General features: G+C 39.2%; 1 long non-coding RNA gene across 1 annotated transcript in view; it reads left to right on the top strand.

Annotated features, from left to right (window-relative positions):
• LOC137327306 (uncharacterized) overlaps positions 1-16,089 on the top strand; it is a 75,940-nt gene that overhangs the window by 32,091 nt on the left and 27,760 nt on the right. Inside the window, exon 2 of the long non-coding RNA XR_010964420.1 lies at positions 5,327-5,508. This is a non-coding gene — a long non-coding RNA (uncharacterized lncRNA). The remainder of the gene's footprint in view (positions 1-5,326; positions 5,509-16,089) is intronic.

The raw sequence follows: 16,089 nt of genomic DNA, 5'->3' as shown, positions 1-16,089 counted from the left end.
GTAATCTGAGCACAGGCAGAACTTAAACATCCACAGTCTGATTTTATGTTCAGCACGACATAGAAGCAATCTGACCACCAGTTATATCAATAAAATGACTGCAGGTTTTCAAAATTAGCTGTGTGGGCATCCGCTGCAAGTGATGACACACTTCTGGGTACCCCACGACAACTTTGGAAAGACGGTGTCAGCTATCCAAAGGAAAACAGTGTAATCATTGCAGGGAATGTTTCTATTAGTACAGCAACAGAAATAAAATGCTAGTAAGCTAACAATACAGAAAATTACAGAAACATACAGAATGCGTTATAGAGACATTGGAGTACATTTTCACCTTCACTGTCTGGGCGGTAATCTGGCCTTCCTTGGTAGAATCATCCTGTTTTTCATCCCATTGTAAGCAGTGGAATTGAAATTGGGTGAGTTTTACAACGGGCAGGCAATCCGTTCCACCAGATGTGATGAAGATCCCAGGACTGCAGTGAAAGAACGTTTTTCAAAATAGTACAATTTTATGTGGCTTGGTGTCATATTTTGTCTGATAACACTCCTGTGAAGCGCCTTCGGACGTTTTTACTACGTTAAAGGCGCTATGTAACTGCAAGTTGTTGTTGTAGTGCTCTGCTATCAATTACATTAGGCTTGGCTGCCCTTTGAAATTTAAAACCCCCCTCTTGCTTTCTCAGCGACACTGGACACCAGAAACAAAACAGTATTCCTGATGCCCAACTTTGCTTAAGTGTCACTGATAGGAAATACGTTGGTTGAATTATTCTATAGTTACTATATCATTTGAATACACTTGACAGAAAATCCCTCCGCCATTTCCCAATCCCGACAGCTCTGCTACTGTCGAAAATTGGGCAGTAGCAGAATGGAAAATCCACCCTGTAGCCCCCTAAAGATTTCTACTCTGGGGAAATCCTGAGCAGAAGTAGGGCAGTGTGTGATTTGCGCTTACCCAACATGGGCTGACCCCACCTTGGTTTCTGAGGTTAGCATAATTTAAATAAGGACAAGTTCCAAGTGTCAGGAATGCCTCTAAGTGAAAGCTCGCCAGTTGAGGAGGAGAGTGGAAAGTAGCATACTGCTGAAGGATTTAATGGCCTGCAGCAACTTAAAGGGACTATCACTTAACTTGGGAACACAGCATCAGAATTACTGTCAATATGATGACTGATTGGTCTGCAAGAGAACTGAGAGCCTCTGGGTTCTCAAATGGAGCTATCAAAAAGCTGCTGGATGAAGTCAGGCAGAGGAGGGAGGCCTTGTTTGGCACGGAGCGACATATACTCTTAAGTAAAGCTGATTAAGGGCAGTGGAAGGAGGTAGTCGATGCCAAAGCCAACATCCCATGCAGGGTATCTCAGTGCCAGAAAAGTTTAAAGACCTTATCAAGCCATTCAAGGTAAGAGAAGCCAGCCAAGAATACATTGTTCTAAGCAGTTTGCCACTTACAATGACCACCCCTCACATTGTTTAAAGTGCCTGAATTGCTTGTCATCAATGCCCAGGAGGTACTGCACTACCAGTCTTAACCTGGCAGAGTCTGCAGCACTTACCTCCCTTATCTTTCTACTCCTATACTGACTAGCGCACGACATCGGGAGTAATTCTGAGGTTACTATGCTTGAGGTCCTGCTTTTTAATCTATCCCTTTATTCCTGAAACTTCCTCTGCAGGATCTCATTTCTATGTCTTCCAATGCCATTGGCTCAAATAAGAACCACAATGTCTGGCTATGCTCATTCCCTCTCCAAAATCTTTTACACTCACTAACCCAAAGTCAAAATTATCCCCAATTAGTCCAAACGTAAGAAAGCATGGAATAGGAGGCATGTTTCTGAGGTGGATTGAAAATTGGTTAAACCAGAAAAAGTCATACTATAGTTGTGAATGGAACTGTATTGACATGGCAAGGGATCCCTGGCAGAGTGGCACAGGATCCAGAGATGGGGATATTGCTGCTTACAGTGTATATAAATAATTTGGAGTTGGGCGCAGAAACAAAGCTATAAACATTTGGTGCGGATTGGGAAGAAGGTTTCAAACAATTGGGAACAGGCAAACAAAATATGGAACAAGCTGGATAGGTTGGGAAAGTGGGCTGATGAGTAGCAAATGGCATTTAATGTGAACAAATGAGTTTAGGGAAGGGGTAAAAAAGGTAGGAATATAATGTAAATGGCTCTAGGCTACAGGACACAACATAAAAGAGGGATGTAGCTGATAACACACTGAAACCAATAGCACATTATGTGACAGCAAAAAGAAAAATCTGACTCTATCTTGGGACGTGCAGCCACAGATAGAGCATAAATCCCACAAAACAGTATTGCTTGACATTTTCCTCTGCAGTCAGATATTTTCTAACCTCTTTAATCCTTTTTGTAATTATCTTATCTTTTTGCCGTCTTGTTACCATTCTGCTGATTAGTGGAAGCAATCTATCTCTATCTACCTAATCATAACTCTTCATAATCTTGAAGACATTTATCAGGCTATCCCTTCCCATTGAAGGCAATGGAAATAAAAATCGGAAGAGGTGTAAAACGGGCTGTCAGTACACTATCATCCGTTTTACACTATCGCACAAAGCCAAAATTACCCCTATGAGGTTACAAGAACATTACAAACAAGCACTTCACTTACAGTTGCCCTAAATTTATTTATTTTTGTTCAAAACAAGACCACATTACATTAAAATAACAACAGTGGTATTGAATAAATATCTTGTTTAATATTAGCTGCCAAATGTCTGGCTTTTTGACTAGGGTTAATGTCAGCACACGCTACCTAAAGACTCATGTACCAGATATTAATCCTCAGTTGAACTATAAATACACCAGGCATCCATTGAATAAAGCATAAATATCTTCTGTCAGTTTCTACTTTAATATTTTCAAGCCTATCTGGCTTGTTGTGTTGAGGTAGTGTATTTTTGTTCCTGGTAGGACTGTGACCTTGGTGTTGTTGGAGAGAGCTGCATAGTGTCAGCAGATGCCTGTGATGTTAAGTCCCGTCACCCTGAGTCGTTTATGTGAGTCCAAGCATAAGAACAGCTGAGCACGGTTAGGGTACATTGCACCAGCTGCACAACAATTACTGGAATCACAGTTTCTTGCTGGGATTTTAAAAAGTTAAGTCTCAAGACTTAGAGGAGGTCTAAAAGGTTAAAGCCCATTTCACAAACGTTAAGCCTCCTTGAAAAAAGCTTAGGCGTTTTTGTATATTTTGTGTTTTCCCACATCAAAATCTTACGCTGCATCTGTGTACATATGGTAGCTGTATTAGATTTTACAGCTCACATATAATGATATACTTATGTATATCTTTCATTCCTGCCTTGTTGTTTCCTTTCTTCCACCTGCTTCATAATTTATATTTCCAAAACTTCACAGCCGTACAAGTGTGGTGTAAAATGGAAGAAAAGTACTTTATGCTCTTACATTTATTGGAACTCTGATTTTGGTTATTTCACAGAGTAATGGGTATGCAAAAAAAAATTAAGGTTGGAATGTGGCATATGTAGGAAAGAGTTACATATAGAATAATGGAGAGTAAAGACAGTTACATTTAGAATAATAGGTAGAAGAGAACTACACATAGAATAATTGGAAGTTAGTAGAGGATTATATGTGAAAGTATGTGGAAGAACGTTGCATATGAAATATTGGGCTGGATCGTGCTGGAGGGGGGCATCTTACAGCGTGCCCTGTCAATTAGACTTTTTCTGCACCCTTCAGGTCAAAAGTTTTGCCGTAACTTACTGGAAGTGCGAGCTGATGACGGTGTGGTGAGGGCAATGAAGCATCTGGGGTCTCAGTGAATGGTGGGACCAACAGTGTATCTACTTAACCAACGAGATTTAAGGATTGAGAAAGAAACAGAGGAATGACTGAGAAGGAGGGTGAATTAAAGTGGATGAATTAGAGTCAAATCAGGTGCAGAAAGAGAAATAAAGAGAGAGAAATAAAAAATTGGATTAAGGAGAGAGGAAAGAGACAGAAAGGAAAAGTAAGAAAAAAATTTAAATTTGACATTTTTAAAATCTCTAAGAACAATTTATCACCTGAATGAATGAGACGCCACAGTTTCATGTTTCATGTATCTAATCATGATATATCTCACTTGAGGTGCTTGTTGTCAAAACAGTGACAAAATTAGTAAAAAGTGCCCAATTCCCCAGCACCGATTTACAAAAATAACCCAGTATTATGATATCTGAATTACTTGTATGTGATTCCTTTTCTAGACATCACCTTAAAAAGTAAATTCAATTTAGCTTATAAAACTTGAAATGTAAAGAATTAGTATTGTGCAACAATAGGAATGCCTCACCCCAGTGAGATAATTTAAAACGTTACTTCTGTATGGGATTGTGTGAATAAAAGAACCCTGAAACAGGTGCAATTCAATAGACTTTTATAGAATTTACTTCAAAAATGGCTCAAATAAACAAATGTAAGCTTTAAATATCTGAGTGCATTTGCCAGCATCTGGTACCATGTTTTTACAATGATATGTTATTATACTTTGAGGGCTGAGTGGCACTTGGAGCATTCATTCCCCTTTCACATTAAAATTTGGGTTCAAAACCAGCCGAGAGGCTCCTCTCTCTCATGGCTGCTTAAAGAATTCTAATTTACTTGAGTTTGATTAGTTGGTATCCAGTTACTAATGAGTATAAACCAATAATTAAAATGAACCAAATAAATGTCTTTATTGCTGCAGCCATCTCGTTGAGTCAGATTTCCAAGTTGTGACAAATTATGGGCACTTTTGTGAAATGGATCCTATTGTATTAGAAACTGGGTTGAGATTGTCCGACCTCATTTCATATAGCACCCTTACATCAATAAGACAAGACTTTCATCAGATTAGTCTGGGCTGGATCTGAAATCTGGTACCAGAGGTAAAAGAACATTTTACTAAACCACTATGTCACCCAAGCTCCCATACTGTAAGTATTAACTCAATATGTCATGACAAAGACTAGTAGGAGAGAGGAATAAAAGAAGTTCTGGTTGATATTCAATAATTATTTTGGACAAAATACATAAAACTTAAGTTGACTTTATGGAAAAATGCTTAGAAACTCAGATGTCAAGCTGAGATGTTTAAAACATTTTAACATTTTGGCCTTTTGAGTTCATAACCAGTAGTCCAGGGAGTTATAGCAATTTCTTTTTAAAACTTTGAATTTTTATTAACTAAACATGTATTCAATTATAGATTTGTAATTAAAATACTTTCTGGTGAGTGTTGTTTCATTGGTTGATACAGGGCTGTCGTAAATTTAACTCAACATTCCTTTCTTCAACAGGTGGAAAGCATTTGTCAAATCTACCATCCAGAGACTGAAGTGGCCTATGGTTACAGACTTGGTTAAGTGTGTAATTCTTTTAAGCTCTTCGCTTAAGACATATCAACAAGTGAAGGATAAAGGGAATATGTGTCAGGGAAAGAAATTCTACTCAAGTATACTGCAAAAATTACTCAGAAGAGGTAAATTGAATAGTTTACAGAGTTGCCATTTCTAATGTAGAAGTTTCTATACTTTAACTGATTTCTGCATGAAGTGGGAGGTAATGTTTCTATGGTGACAAATGTGGGTAAGAATGAAGAAACTATTGCTACCTAATGTGTTCCTTTAATGCTATTGTTACTGTACAGATTTGGTTCTGACTTCAGCACCAGACTACTTAATGTAACAACAACATCAATTGGTAGTTTATAAATTGGAAACCCTACAGCACTTCTAGCCAGACCTTTTGAAAGTGGGAGCCTGACTGTGCATTCTTCCTGCATCAGTTGTACTTGACAGAATATCCCAACCCTCCAACTTACGTGTATAACGATGCTGTCACATCAAGACACACGTAGAAATCAGTCAATCTACTCACGAATGTAATCCTCCCCTACCCCACGTTAGTGAGTAGATTTTAGTGTGTTTATGGTTGAGTGAAATGATTACTTCTTCATGCAGATGTGCCATGTTGGAGGAAACTGGAGTATCACTGAACATGGGCAAGTGCAATACAGCAGGTGTGAATCATTTAGTGCGCCTCATCCACAAAGAGTTGGGGCTTATTATAACAGGTGCACAAATGTTATTTTTAATTTTTTTTTAATTCATAGGTATTTAATTGATTTGGCCAAAATTATCTTACTTTTGCTGCCAACAATTTTCACAATTCAGACTTTTCCCAACACTTCTCTCATATTCCCTGCTGGATTACAGTTTCCATAAGCAGAACAAATCTCCTATGAACCAAAATATGCATCTTTCTTACTATCAGATATGGGTTAGCATAAGCCAGAATTAACAATCAGCCCCAAATCCCAGCAAATTGCTTACTGAAGAATATATGGAATACCCACCACATTCTCTTATCACCTTAGAAGATCTAAAAATAATACCACCAGGCCACTGCTTATAGGCTACACATTTTTTTAGATTTATTTACAGATAAAGTAATATATTGAAGCAAAAAGATATAGTAAGATATGAACACAAATTTAGACAATATATAAACTGCTCTGACTAATTAAAACAAAAATTTGCCCCTTTTCAGCAAACCCTTGGGAGTAGTTTCTGGTGGTGATTTACATACGATAGCTCTAACTTGTCCATCTGAGATAGATTTAAATCAAGAATCTTTAAGAATATCACACTAGCATTTCACAGACATAGTTCCACCAATCAGTCTTTTTAGCTATGGGAGCAAGGATTCCAAAAGAGTCCATGCTGCAGCCTACATTGTAACTAGTGTCCTTATTTAGCCAGTAAGAAATATCCTTGTGGTGAGTTGAAGGAATTCAGCCATTCCCTCCTTCAAATGAAATATCATAGGCTCAATTTTCAAATTAAGAAACGGGTGGGTTGGGGGCGGGGGGGCATTGAAAATTGCTGCCATTCCAGACCCGCCTCCAACCCACCCATTTCCAGGCGGGATGAGGAGCGGGCGACCAATCCGCTCCCAGGAGACGGGTTGGGTCTTAAAACCTTTCCAGGAAGCTTCAGGCCTCCATTTTTCACCAATTCCCGATTTCAACCCTATGGGGGCTGGGATTTCCAGGCTTTCTGTTTATCGGGCGAGAAGGCCCAAGACTAACAGGTAGGTGCCTAAAAAGGCACAGCTCGTGAGCCCCCCCGCCTCCTTCCCGGCTCTGTTTTAAAATCATCCCCCCATAAGTTACTGCCTGTGGACAACTTTGCAGCATTATCTGTTCCGCCAACTCCGTAGATTGAAGATGGGTAGTAACCAAAGATTTCAAGAAATAATGAAAACAAATAGGTAACAGATGTGTATGAATCATCAAGGGAGACAGATATAGACGTTTAAATAAAAATACATTTTAGATTGCTTGTTCATGTTCAGCTTATGTTTCTTTTCGAGTAAAAAAGCTCACTACTTTTCATTTTCAGCTGGGAATAAATTGCATCAAATGGTGACAACACAGCTATTACTAGTTGTCCGATTTGGTGGGAAGCGCTGGACTAAGGCTGAACCAGGCTGCAAACACTAAGAATACACAGACAAATTAGAAACCAACATGTTTAAATAATGATGTAACTATGGTAACACATTAGAACTTCTAAACCAATATTTGTGACTCAGTCCAGTTTTTGAAAATAGATGCAGCTTTTAATATTGATCTTATAATAATCTTTTCATTAGGAAAGTCTTTAAAATCACCTGCACAGAATGACCAAACTAAGGAAAACACATAAGGTTTGTGTAGAATTTCCTAATGTGATGAATGACTCTTTTCAATAACAAATTTCCTCTGCAATGTGGCCTGTATGTGCTCCACATTTGTAATGGGTCAAAGGGGCAGACCTGCTGACCCTAGTCACAGTGATGCTGAGAGTAATTAAATGCACACACAAACATATACACATATCCCCACATTAAATTATATACCATACATGCATACTTACCTTTACAAACACGTACACAAGACAGCATGATACATAAACATACTAATATATGGACTGTATAGACACAGACAAACTAGTAGATGCACAAATCGACAAGCAATTACACATCATCTGATGCACATGCTAGACCATGTGATCTGGAGTCTTATGAATGTGAATTCACTCACTAACATGCATAATACATACAAGACTCACATGCTTGCTCTTTTGAATATATTCCCAGGACCCACTTGATGCCTGATTGGCATCTGCAGCAATATATTGACCCAATTTCAGGTGAGCCTCAGGCCTTTGGCTTCTGGCACGCACTTCCAGCACGCCACCTATTTCTTGACCAAAACGGATTTCCACCCCTGTAACTTTACTCCAGGATTTTTTTTCTTTGCCACTCACAATCATCTTTGTACAAGGTGTGAGAGGTAACTTAGAGCAGATGAAGAAATTCAAGATTTCCATTGATAGCAGAAGGGCTATCTATTCTTTAAACTTGATAACCTAACAAAAAATGTCTGTTGTCCAAGTCATTTGAGTCCATTCAGTCTTCATTCTGTGGTCTGGTTAATAATTACATTATTTTTCCAAATTTCAGCTCTTCTTTCCTGAAAGAGCTGACCCGTGCTTGGATATACTTCACTGGCATTGGCAGTCCTCAGAGATCCTCTTAAGTGGCAATTCTTCATGTTGGCAGACTGTCTAACCATTAGGGTATCACAGGCAAGCCGAATCCCATCTTCACCCAATGTCCACACACCTGCACACTTTCTAACAAGGATTGCTGGACAGCCATCTGCAGCAGTGATCTTGGCTGATATTACCACTCCCTAGCACAGGGACACTAAGGTCAATTCTAGTGCTCTTACCATTGCCTTGGTTCTGCCAGATCATCACACCTTAGGCCTGATCAAACCTGGTACCTTTTCGGTCTGCATGGCTCAGTTCTAATAGAAGTACCTATCTTCATACGGTTAAAGTTTTATTATTTCAGCATGTTTACCACACAAAGCTATCCTGTGAATTATTTTACTATTTAAGGTGACACAACAGTAGTGTGCAGCTGAAGGGAACTATGACAGGGACCAATGGCTCACAAAAATAATCCTGATGGTTACTAAAAGCACAAATTACTCTTTACAATTTCCCTAATTTCCCTAATGAATGATCTAATAATCATGTTTATTCAGCAAATGATAGTTACTTCTGCTTTGTAGCTTCAGCACATAAAGGGGAAGGGCTGCAGACCGATAAACACACATATTATTTGAATATGTTTACAACCAAGGTATAATGAGAGCGGACATTCACTATCATAATAATGATTTCCATATGCTTAAATTACTAAAGTGGGCAGTCTAGCCAGTCTGAGAATGTTTAAAGTGTATTATACGTTTACACTCTTGTAACTTGGGAGTACTGTGATATTCTGATTTTTTTCCCTCACTTCTCCGGTTCTCCAATTTTCTCCTCTCCTCCTGAAGTTGAAAATCTGCCTGAGTGTTCGATATGCCCTGCCACCGTGAAGGACATCAGAACCAAGCCTGATCCTGTCCTCACCTGATATGTAAACGTACAGGCAATTCAGGTTAGGGCTGCTGAATAGCAATCAGGATACAGTACTTGCCATTTTTACAACCAAAGAACCATAAAGACTTTTGTAACACCCAGATGGACCAGCCAAGGACATAATATGGATTGAAGCTAGATGTCCCTCCATTGTATGGTTCATTAATACATGGTGCATTTTACCCACTTGACTGAGAATTTAACACTCTGCAATGATTACATCAGTAGTCAGTGACAATGTTACCTCTCACTCATTATCATCCATCACAAAATTAGATTGATACTTGGTCTTAGTTTTAAATTAATTGATTAATTAATAAACAGAACTGCACAACATTATAATTTCAGTTTTAAAAGAGACTGGGGGGGAGATTTTAACCTCCCAGGATAGGTGGGAGAGGGAACGGGGGGTTAAATTCTTATAAATCTGAAACCCGACCCTAACCCGCTGCAAACCTGTTTTTTTTTATTCGTTCATGGGATGTGGGCGTTGCTGGCGAGGCCAGCATTTATTGCCCATCCCTAATTGCCCTCGAGAAGGTGGTGGTGAGCCGCCTTCTTGAACCGCTGCAGTCCGTGTGGTGACGGTTCTCCCACAGTGCTGTTAGGAAGGGAGTTCCAGGATTTTGACCCAGCGACAATGAAGGAACGGCGATATATTTCCAAGTCGGGATGGTGTGTGACTTGGAGGGGAACGTGCAGGTGGTGTTGTTCCCATGTGCCTGCTGCTCTTGTCCTTCTAGGTGGTAGAGGTCGCGGGTTTGGGAGGTGCTGTCGAAGAAGCCTTGGCGAGTTGCTGCAATGCATCCTGTGGATGGTGCACACTGCAGCCACAGTGCGCCGGTGGTGAAGGGAGTGAATGTTTAGGGTGGTGGATGGGGTGCCAATCAAGCGGGCTGCTTTATCTTGGATGGTGTCGAGCTTCTTGAGTGTTGTTGGAACTGCACTCATCCAGGCAAGTGGAGAGTATTCCATCACACTCCTGACTTGTGCCTTGTAGATGGTGGAAAGGCTTTGGGGAGTCAGGAGGTGAGTCACTCGCCGCAGAGTACCCAGCCTCTGACCTGCTTCCAGTTTAACCGGGGTAGGTTAGGGGTCAGGCAAGCAACCTGCTCTCAAGAGGCGGGTCCGTAATTTAAATATGTTAATGAGGCTGTGTGCTTCAGATTTTAGCAGCCTTTTAGGTTTAACGGCTACGAGCTAGGTTTCCCAGGGCTTGGGAAACCAAGCAGCTGAAGGGAGGCGAGAACAGCCAAATCCAGCAGGTAAGCGCTTTTTATAGCACTGCTTGTGGACCAGGAGGAGCAGGAGTGCTTCCCCCTGACCCCTCAAGCTAACCTGCCGCGATCGACCTTCCTCCCCGTGATCCAATGACACCCCCCCACGATCCGACGACCACGTCCCGTGATCTCCAGGCCAACCCCCCCGTGATCTCCAGACCGACCCCCCACCCCTGCATGATCTCCAGGCCGACCTGTAATCTCTTTCCCCCCCCCCCCACCCCAAGCACGATCTCTCCCTCCCTCCTCTCCGGACCCCGGCTGTGGCCCGATGCCACAGGCCTTCCCGCCCGACAGCCAGCCAGCCTCTCAATCTGGCTGGCTGCCAGTCTGGAAAAGGAAAATTAAAACGCGGTGCTGCTGTTAAGTTCTGTTGTGGAGATGCCGGTGATGGACTGGGGTTGACAATTGTAAACAATTTTACAACACCAAGTTATAGTCCAGCAATTTTATTTTAAATTCACAAGCTTTCGGAGATTTTCTCCTTCCTCAGGTAAATGTTTACCTGAGGAAGGAGAAAATCTACCTGAGGAAGGAGAAAATCTCATTTACCTGAGGAAGGAGAAAATCTCCGAAAGCTTGTGAATTTAAAATAAAATTGCTGGACTATAACTTGGTGTTGTAAAATTGTTTACAGCTGTTAAGTTCGTCAGGGCCTCTGCGTTCCTTGTATTTCCGGGTTTCCCGGCCGCTACAAGTTGTCCCCGCTCTGTCCCCACCTCCCCGTAAGTATCGCAGCCACTGCCTCCATGGAACAGCCCCCAGCACACATTCCTCTCCCTGTCACTTGACTTTCTTAAAGGGTGCAACTAATTCTGTGATTGACAAGAATTACTCACAATACTAATGTTATTTTCCAATTTGTATGTAAACAAAAAAATAAAACGCAGATGGGTTTCAAAATAATCTGAATCTTTCATTCAATTAAGCCTTGAATTTGTTATTCTGTGCAGTCGTCCAAAATTTGATGGGATTTTAAAGTTTAGAAAAATCTGTAAAATACTATTGGATAAAGACTTTGTTTGATTAAAAGTTTTAATTTATCTATGTTTGATTTGATTTAAGGGCCATTTGGGCTGAGTGACCAATAGGATTACAAACTCAATTTAAAGGCATTAACCAAATATAAGGATCTTGTTTGATCTTAAATCAGATTTCATTGTTCAACAAAATTTCTTTTTGCATCATTTCTGTGGATGCTTAATGAGAAATTCTACCCGTGTTTTTTCATTAGTGATGGAAAGTGACAAATCTTGAATGGGAAAATGACTATTTGAGCCTGATAGAAGTAAATTCATTTTGTACATCTTATCTGAACATTGCTAGAAGATTCAGCATTGATGTTAGCTATGTTATATTTTAAAGTGAGCCCATAACTGGGCCAGAGATCCAACAGAATCAGAATTTGGGAAGTATATTTGATTTGAACCAGATTCAAACTCACAAATCCAAGCCAGAAATTGGAACAGGCTGAGCGAAGCTCTCCGTTGTAGTATTGCATGGCCAGCAATCGGACTCATTCAGATCTAACTTACAATTCAACAGGATGGATTTGGTTCACATGAAGATCAAACCAAATCACACAAGGGATCCTAGGACAGTCTGCTCATCCTTACCACATCTGGGGCACTTATCATAGAAATGTGACATTTTTGGTGTTGCATCTGCAACAGATTTAAACTCGTTTTGTGTTTGATTTATTGCAACATATAAAATGTGCACAACTTTAGGAGGCTCCAAATGCTGAAATGAAGATTTTTTTTTTTGTGATTTACTACACCCAACAAGGAAATTGGAAACATTAAGGTCTGTGAGAGTTGTAGCATGGGCACCAAAATATGTGGTTTATTCGCAGAGAATGATGTATGTGTGTAAAGAAAAGCATTCACACAACAGATTCACAACCAAAGTAAGCAATTCAGAATTATTTATTGAAACATTTCTCTGCTCTGTCACTATATGCACAATTTCGTGCATAGGCTTCTTCCCTACACTTTTTACATATTACATATATCTGGCTGGTCTGTTTCATTATCTACATTACTGATTTAGCATTAAGCACATAAATATGAGTCTTTATAAACAACACATCACAAAGGAGATTTATCTAATGCTATCATCCATCAAATCTGATTGTGTTACTTAAGGGAGTCAATGTTAGCTTACTTAACTTTTTAAAAATTATACAATTGATGTGACTTCCAAAACTTGTTAATAAACTTGATCTAATAAACATATTATCATATTTACTATCATATGTCCAATTGAGCCACACTACCGGTGTCAGCTACTGGAAGAAGCTCACCTAGAATTTTGCGCACACAGAAGATGCCAATTCCTTTTCCTTCTTCAACCTTGTTGCTTTATATCACATCCTGCTTCAAAAATAGCCAACCAAAATAAAAAAAACTGTACAGTTTGACTTTCTACATGCTGCTTTTTGTTCCAAGATGATTCTAAATGATACTTTGTAAAAGAATTGTGAGGGAGTTGCTTGCAACCATACTTTCTTTCAATGAAAGCAACACATAGTGACTTTCTAGGCACAACACTGAAGGAACACAAAATGATGTCTCCTTCCTATCCAAAATGGAGGTGTCATACATTCATGTTCCAATACCAGCAATGAGATTCTAAATTGCGTCTGTCGTCCCTTTTGTGGAGATCAGTAATGATAATTAGTTACCTTATCCTGTAAACTGCTCCATAATGGGCCATGGTGAATGATTACATGAATCCCAGCAAATTTATATTTGAAGGAAAAATAGCAAGCAACACTGATACTGTCAAAAAAAAAGTCTTCATGGTTATTTTTGAAAGTTTCAGAAGTGAGCAGTTTAAACAGTGTAAGAAACAATCGTTAAACAATCACAAGATGTTTAACAGGGCGTTTTTTCAGAATCTTACCCCAGCAGCATTAATGGGTAGGCAGTACAAACAATACTAATACATAACCTTTCAGCTGTGTGCTGTATTTAGAAAAGTAGGTCTTTGAATTGCTTATTATTTTAAAAGTTGCCTTTAAATATGTTTCTATTAAATTCAATTGAATATTCTTAACCAGCAGAATTTCAATTCTGAGCAGATATAGTTTAAAATGTTGGTTACTGTGGCTTGATTTGCTCAGAATTAGAATGTAGTTTACCTAATGAATTATGTTATCTCATCTAGTCACAGAAGCGAGGCTAATATTTATAGTAAAATAATATGAACAAAGCAAGGCATCTGCCTGAATTAAGTTCCTATTAGTGCTTGCTTTGAACCTGTTCAGTACCAATTGACTGAAGGCTGTACCAATGCAACTTGTTCCTGAGTTTGTGCAAGTGTGAGACTGGGACATGATGCTGAGTGAACCTGAGCAAGATGTGAGCAGTCCAGTGCTGGCACAGTTATCTTTTTGTAGAAAATGCTGAAATTCAGAGCATCCCATAATTTCTGTTTGGTTTCTTTCAGGGCAGTAATGATATCGTTACAGCACGATAAGTCATCAACTAAACATGGATACACAATGGCAGTGGGTGTACAGAAACTGATGTTTGGACCACCATTCCTTACCATATTAAAATAGTTACTTATAGGCAAGATGCCTTCAGAGGACAAATGGGAAAAAAGCGATGGGGGAGGGGAAGAATAAAAATAAATTTAACAAAACATCATTAAGTTTTTATTAATCACCAATAAAAAGTGTTTATTTATTAATATTTGCCACTCATAATTATGCTGTTTGAAACTCCATGAGCACACTAGGCCAATGAAATTATCCCTCAATTAAATAATTTGATTAAAAATATTTATTTTTATCCACAGATGTAGATTTAGATTCCTTGTGCGATACATTGTTTATTCCGTACAACCCTTATGCGTAGGGCACTGTTCAGTTCATACTTTCCAGCAAATATATTACCCACTCCATAGTGCTCTCCTGTATAATGTATCATTCAATCAAATGATCTTCCCTATAATTATGCTGTTGAGCCCACAGATCTCCCTAATGTAATACACTATTTAGTCTAAAGAGCTCTCTAGTATAATACTGTTTAACCCACAGAGGTCCCCAGTATAATAAACTATTTAATCCAGCAAGCTCTGCTATATAATGCACTGTTTCGTCCCCAGTATAATCTCTGTACATCCATAAAGTTTCCCATTGTGATGCACAGTTCAGTTCATAAGAGTTGCTCTCAATGAATATTGCTCAGTTCATTCATCTCTCTTATGTAATGCAATAAGCAGATCATGTTCATCTGAAGATAGCGCAGAAATGCAGACACCTGATGCACAGGCACACATAGAAATGAGAATGGCAATCTTGATCTTGTTTATACTTGCACGCCTAATCTGGACTCGAAGAATCTAGACCTGGTAAAATAAGTGACAATATCTTTTCTAGTTCCAAGTAATTTAAACTAGAATAAAATTACCTTGCAAAAAAGAAACTTCAAATGTGGAAAGTTAATTATCAGTGGATATTGGTTTTGGTTTTTTTTGGTTGTTTATTTAGGAAAATATAGGGCCTCTCGACAAGTTTGCTGTTTTTTCTTGGAAAATCAGGAGCCTACCTATGAGGTTGCTTATCATGACAAAGCTTTTCCTGCGAGTTTGATGTTGTTTAATTTGTCCATCTGGAGGATTTTCTACAAGTTTTTTTTTCACGTCTACAACTGTCGGAGTTCTTTGGGGTAGAAAGGAATTATTCATTTCCAAGAATTTGTAAGATTTAATCAGTAACGCTACAGAGTTTGTTCGGGTCGATACAGGCAGCTCTGCAAAACAGTTTAGCATCTCCCAGAACTTCCAGAAAGTGCAAAAGAATTGTCTGAAAAGAAGTTCTATATCTGATCTGCATATCCTTTCTGTGGAAGGAGGCAATGTCACAAATTTTCTGGCGATGGGGAGTTGAAAAGACAATATTTGCAGTCAGGGATCAATACTGCAGAGAATAAACCTTTCCTTGCACAACTGTTGTGCAAGGAAAGGTTTATTCTCTGCAATATAACTGAATTTTTACTGAAAATACCATAGGAAAGTTGGAAGCACTTGTTTGATGCAGTTATAACTGGGAACGTTCTAGAATGCTTAAACATAATTCTGCACCTGAGGTCATTAATTTATTAAAAATAGGAAGATCCAAGGCACGAAGAAAGGATTAAAAAAGGGCCCATTAACAATCATTTAGAAATACTCTATATATCTAATTTTTGAATATAAAAGTCCAATCTAAATAAACAGGAAAAGGTGATGCAGTTGCATGGAATAAACCTGATCACATATGGGTCAGACATTGGGGATTCAGACCCCAAA

Source organism: Heptranchias perlo, chromosome 11, assembly GCF_035084215.1.
Source record: "Heptranchias perlo isolate sHepPer1 chromosome 11, sHepPer1.hap1, whole genome shotgun sequence".
Taxonomy (NCBI): domain Eukaryota; kingdom Metazoa; phylum Chordata; class Chondrichthyes; order Hexanchiformes; family Hexanchidae; genus Heptranchias; species Heptranchias perlo.
Note: the sequence above shows the minus strand (reverse complement) of the source record. Positions and strands in the feature narration are given on the sequence as shown.